Genomic DNA, 6,231 nt, shown 5'->3' on the forward strand with positions numbered 1-6,231 from the left:
CATTTGCGCATGCGCAGTAGCGGCGCATAGCTAGCGTGCCGGGGCCGCCGCCGCTTCCGCGCGCTCTCCATCACCTTTCTCTCTCTCCTCGTTGCATCCGCAATCCTTCAGGTTTAACCAGAGATAAACCACTCCAAATTTTTCCCCACCTCACGTCACCCCAAGTCCAGCCAAACGTGGCATTCACCGTTCGGTTAGGGAAACTGAAACAGTGTCAATAAGAAATTTGATTTTAAATTATTTTGCGAATATCACGTGGCGATTCATGAATAACGCATCGTTTAAATTAAGGAAACGCTGAAGCAAAAATTTGGCGTCTATAGTCCTTCAAACCGACGCGCGTCCAACAAGTGGCTCTATTTACTGCTGACGGACTTTGTTGTGAACTGTGACTCGAATCTTGCGACGGTGAATATTGAAGAGACAGTGAAGACACGCATACGCCTTCTTTGACACACAAGCAAGGAAAACTGTATTAACATTACGGTACAGATACACAAAGAGTGGTCCGACGGAACACACGACACAAACCGCCGTTTTTTTTCCTTGACCAGGCCGTTTCGCGCCTAAACTCGCCTGCCTAAACTCGCCTGCTGCTTTCCTATATGTTAGAGGTCTCCCTATTTAGTGGACTTGAGTCCAGGTTCATTTAATATTCTGCCTCTTGATTCCTTTCTCCGTGCACACGTCCAAAGCTGGTGGCGGACACTTTTTTCGTGGCAGGAGTTTGACATTATGGTTCCGACGTCGTTTTGAAAGCCCGAACGGCATATCGGCCACACCACAGCCCTTACCCCTTCCAAGTAACTCCTCCTCCAGTTTGCCTAAATAAAGAATAAGAAGTAAGGTCCACGCTGAAAACCACGACGCAAGGTATGCTAGGGCGGGAAGAAGTACAGCGGCATCAAATAAGAATTGGTTGCGTTGCGTCGGCTTTCGGTGCTTGGTGTATTAGGGTGCTTTCCTCTCGTATGATTCCTATTCATTTTCCTGCGCTCAACGTACGTATTCGAATACGTTTCATCATTGTCCCATTTCGCGTCTTTAGGGTTGTTTTCTAGTCACTAAAAAGCCTGTAAATATCGGTTTCTATATTACATGTCTTATGTTCCCCGAGGTCTCCACAGCATCGAGAATGACATGGAGTTCTATCTAGACTGAGACAGAGTGGTCCAATATGTATCCACTATGTAGGCTCACTCAGTGTATGTCGTTGGAATCTATATTGCGGCTTCTATTACCAACGCATCCGTGCAATCTGCGCCCCTTCTTGGGCATACGCCAACCATAATTCAATTTCTTGTCTGGTCATATTAAGCGGCGTCGGCCGACCTGTTCATAGTCGTAACGTAGGCCCATAATGGAGAGCAAGTTCGAAGTCTGTGTGCCTTCGTTGTAGCCAAATTACTTAGCTCTCCATATACTGTGCTTTCTATGTATATGGTCGAAGAAATAGATCATACTACGAGCTTATATCTCATCAAAATAGGCCCAGCTCACGCCTGTCTGTATACTGCCTGATTTGTAGCTATGATATGCCTGTGTATTCGTTATTTTCGAACGAACCTTTTGTTTAATGCTAGTCGAGTCTGCATTGGCGACCGCGTTACCAAAATAACCCTGGATAGCACCGATCTCTATATTCAGGGCTTACATAATTTATTTTGCCCTTATAAATGCATTTTTTTTAATGCAAGTGCGTTTACCTTGCCTTTTGCGGGGATAACGTGCCTTTATAAAAACCTTTTCCGAAGGAATCCTGCTTCAAGATATGCCTTGCTGTTTTTGCACCCTCGCCATTTTGTTCCTCTATACTGCGATTGCCTTATTAGCATTCTTGCTGAACACCGTGAAGCCTGTTTTATTATCATTTTTTTAACTTGAATATTTTCCCTCCCAAGAAACTATTTCCTGAGGACCCAGCACTGCTTTCGGCTGCTAGGCAATTGTGTGCAATGCAACCTGTCAGCAACGCAATGACATTCGGCCCACTTTTACGGGGACCCCCTCTGAACCACTGTGAACAGTCTTTGGGGGGAAGCTTAAAGCACAAACCCGAAGCAGGCAGCTTTCTCTCACTGAGCACTACGGCTTGACTGGACGAGAGCGCGAGCTTGCCTTGACTCTTGCGGTACATTGAGAATTTTTTTTTTTTTTTGCATCGGCTTCCTCTGCAGTGTAGCTAAAAATTTGTTCGGTACCTTTGGGAGTGCACGTCAACTTCCTAATTCGTTGAGCGGGATTGACAATCACAGAACCGCGGCGTTGGGGAGCAAACCCCGTCGCGCCATCTAGTTATCGATACTCTTACGCCATGAATTGCTTGAGAGTGCTGCGCGTAGAGGACGCGTCCATCGGCTTCTCGATAGAGTCACTGCTCTTCTCCTTATTTTTCTTTGTAAATATACTCAAAATAAAGAAATGCACGCTTGTATGTCTTCAATGTTCAATTTAGTGGCCGTAATAGTTGTATAGTCTCAATGACTCACACTTTTCATTTATTTTCGCTCGATGTTTTTATACTTCTTCCCCTCCCCCGAACTCCGGTTGTTCTACATTAGTCATGCCGGAACGAAACTCTAGGCCGCGGTGGCGGCGTTTCGAAAAGCCGCCTGCGTGCTGTGCGATGTCAGTGCAAGGTCCCTATACGATCGAAATTATTCCGGAGCCCTCCACTACGGCACCTGGGCCAGCTTTCCCCGTTCCTTCACTGGACGATTGAGAAGAAAGGCAGTTACTGCGCCTTTTATTTTCTCAAAACCTATAAATTTTAGACTAAGCGGGCTTTACTCAGCTGAGCTAAGATCATACAATATTTTCTAACGTATGAAGTGGATATCATGTCTAATTTCTAAACAACACTTTTATGGCACCTAGATACCTATGGCGTATGTGAAATCGCAGTACAAAGCATGTGTTGGATGTTTCTGCAGGGCGCAAATGTCATATCCTAAATTACCATGTATTTCATAACTAAAAGTACTCCATACTAACAGCTTCCTGACGTTGAAACGCCATTTTTGCCAGCTTATAAACGTATGTCCTCGTCGTAAATGTAAGCTGAATATTTTTTTCTGCGTACCAAAAGGGGTTAACAGGACTAGCTTTTTAAGCCTGTGTCATGTATACAAATTTTATTTTCGCACTAATTTCAGTGGCAAAATAAAACTCAATTTTCCATGAACTAGGTCAGCGTATTATTAAATGCAGCCAATTCTATTTATATTAGTGTACCTACTTGTGAAATATATGATTACCTCTGTTCTTTAGTTCGTACACAAAAACTTAAGTTAGAAGCCTAGCGAGAACTAGCGTCGAGGCATCAAGAGGCTCGCTTGAGCGCCTCTGTGTGCTGAAAAGGGGCAAATGATTGGCGCCGTTGCAACATTAACCTCTAGAAATAAGCCTAGCCGTGCGCTATCATTAATGCGCAACTTGCGGTATCTTCTAAACCTCGACGCTTTTAACAGCTGGCTCCATTGTCTGAGAACATCAGTGTCGTGAACGATAGCGCGGGCTCAATGTTTGCGGAAACCGCAGGTCCCAAGCATGGCATTTTCTCAGCATCAAGCCTCTGCAGGCCCATTATCGTGGCCGCTTAAAATGTGGCTCCAATTCCTCCTGTTGGTTTAGCAACACAAAACCGCGGGCAATGCGACAAAGATTAATGCCCTGTGTCGCGGTGAAGCATATTCGTCCAGTCAGTGCAGCGCCATCCACTCACCTGAACAGCTTCCTCTTGGTATTCTTGCGAATCTCACTCCCTCTTACCACATGTCCCGCACAAGCTGAGAGACCTAGCTAATAGATGTATTCATTGCTGTGGTTAAAATAAAAGCGACTAAACTGAAAAAGAGATCCGGCACCTCTGGAATCTGTGGCATCTACCCTCCACGGCGAGAACTTATTACGCTATGAGAAGGCAAATTATACGTGTAACTTTGAGAAAGAGAAAGAGATCAGGGGAGGTAAGGAACCAACACAAGTTAATAACGTCCTAGTGGAAATCAACAACAAGAAACAGGCATGGACAGCGTATTTAAGCCTACGACGAGAAAACGATGGTCGTTGAGAGTGGCGGTCTGGATCCAGGAGAAGGCAAGCGTAGTAGGGGGCGGCAGAATGTCAGGAAGTCGGTTTATATTAAGAAGTTCGCGGGAAAAAGGTCGCCTCAGCTGGAACAGGACGGGATTAATTGGAGCGATATGTGGGAGGTCCTTTACCCCGCAGTAGGTGCAGTTAGGCTGATGACGGTGATTATCAAGATTAAGGGCACCTTTTAAGAGCGAAGCATGCTCTTGGCGCTAAGTTCAGATTGCCGTTCTGGACAAGTTCGAAAAAATCTGAATTGAACTGAGGACAACTCCATGGAAAACATTACAGTCACAATTGATTGCATGGCTCACTCGGTCTGTATCGTTGTTTGTACGGCAGCAGCATATACATCTTTTCCTGCGAAAAAAATGTATTTAAAAATGGAAGATGTTTTGTTTCAGACTCTACTCAATCTAGTGACGTCAGTACGGAAAGAAAATCAATGATAATTGATTGAAACTGGAGAGATGTATAGCCTAGCCTGAAAGCCACACATGATAGAAAAATTGTCTAAACATCGCTATGCCTTGAATGCGGAAACAACCGTTTTTGACGACACCCGTAATTCGTTTTCGATCGCTTCTGTCCAATAAAAGGCTAGTTTTCCCAGCCTCTTTCGTCTCACAACGTCTTAATCTATCGACACACGCCTACCCCACTTCGTCCTCATCGCCTCTTTAAAGGGCCACTGACCAGGGTCGGGACATTTTTGAAAAACAAGCCCACTGCATAGATGAGGCATCGAAGATAACCTCTGCAAAATACTAGAGCCATGCGCACCCCAAAAAGCTGCGAAAATTCAAATCAAAGCCCGCTCGTTCTTTCCTTCAACAAAAACGGCCCCGCCCCACTACTCTGAACCCCGTTGACGTCATGGGGGGTTACTTTCGCTAAAGGCACTCCATTGGTGCATCGTTCTGACTGACGGGAGAAGGTTGGGCGTAGCCTTGGCGTCGCGTCGTCTGCACAACGCTTTCCGCAGCGCCTTCTGTTCTGGCTCATGCCTACAAACCCGCATGAAGGAACAAAAAAAAAACTGCGGAGGGAGCATGCGGCGACAGCCTTGAACCCTAGCCATAAAAAGTAAAAAATAGTAAAACTGAGCGAGTTGGTGGAGGGAATGGAAGGAGAGGAGGCTCGCTCAAAGAGAGGTAGAGAGTGTTTGCGACCAGGGGGGTGGTCACAGGCCCTTTAAAGAGGTGTCGGCAGAAAGTTCTTGCCTTACGCTGCTTTCTCATAGAAAGGTCCTTAAAAAAAAGAATAAAGAAAACGAGAGCGCACAGTGACAATTAAGCAACGATCCTCGCTTTACCACCCGCCCTAGTTTCATTCAAACCCATACCATGGGTCCTACGTGTGTTCACATTGGACTACATTTAGTCGAACTCATGATGCCTGCATGATCTCCATTCTGGGAGAATAGAGATTATGCAGCGACTCAGGCTATGAGGGACGCCGTAGTGAAGGGCACCGAAAATTTCGACCACCTGGGGTTCTTTAACGTGCACTGACATCGCACAGTACACGGGCCTCTGGAATTTCGCGAAATTCAGAAACGCTTCATTTAGGTAAACATTTATTGCTAGTCGACGTTGTTCTTTTTCAAGACTGAAGATCCAAGCTTCTTGCTTCTCTTCTTTAAAGGGTTGGAATCTGTACAGGTGACGGACAAATGAACCCAAACAACAAGCAAACGGTGCGGGAGAGAAGAACGGCTACAAAGAAAAAATATAGATATATAAAAAAATAAAAACTGAAAGTTAAAAAAGAAAGACAGAACTGGAAGGGGGAGAATAGGCGTCGTCGCCCGCCACCGACGTTTGCGATCGCGGGGAGAAAAGACGGGGAAGTAAAAAAAAAAGAAAAGACGGGTGGGAGGGAAGCAGGTGGTGGTGGTGGTGGTGGTGAAAACATTTATTAGAACGGACAGGAGGTGTTCGGATCAGCCCGTAAGGGACCGATCCTTACAAACACTAGGTGGAGGTCCCTAGTTTGGGACCCCAGTGGCGGTAGCCGCCGCCCGGGCGCGCCCGACTAAGGCTTGTTGGGCCTGTAAGTCGTGGCAGCCGAGCAGGGTCGCCTCCCAGTCCTCCCGGGTTGGGTTGGGGATAGGGGGAATGGCCGAGTTGGAGGGGC

This window comes from Amblyomma mixtum, chromosome 2, assembly GCF_055824585.1.
Source record: "Amblyomma mixtum isolate Tamu chromosome 2, ASM5582458v1, whole genome shotgun sequence".
In the NCBI taxonomy this organism is placed as follows: Eukaryota; Metazoa; Arthropoda; class Arachnida; order Ixodida; family Ixodidae; genus Amblyomma; species Amblyomma mixtum.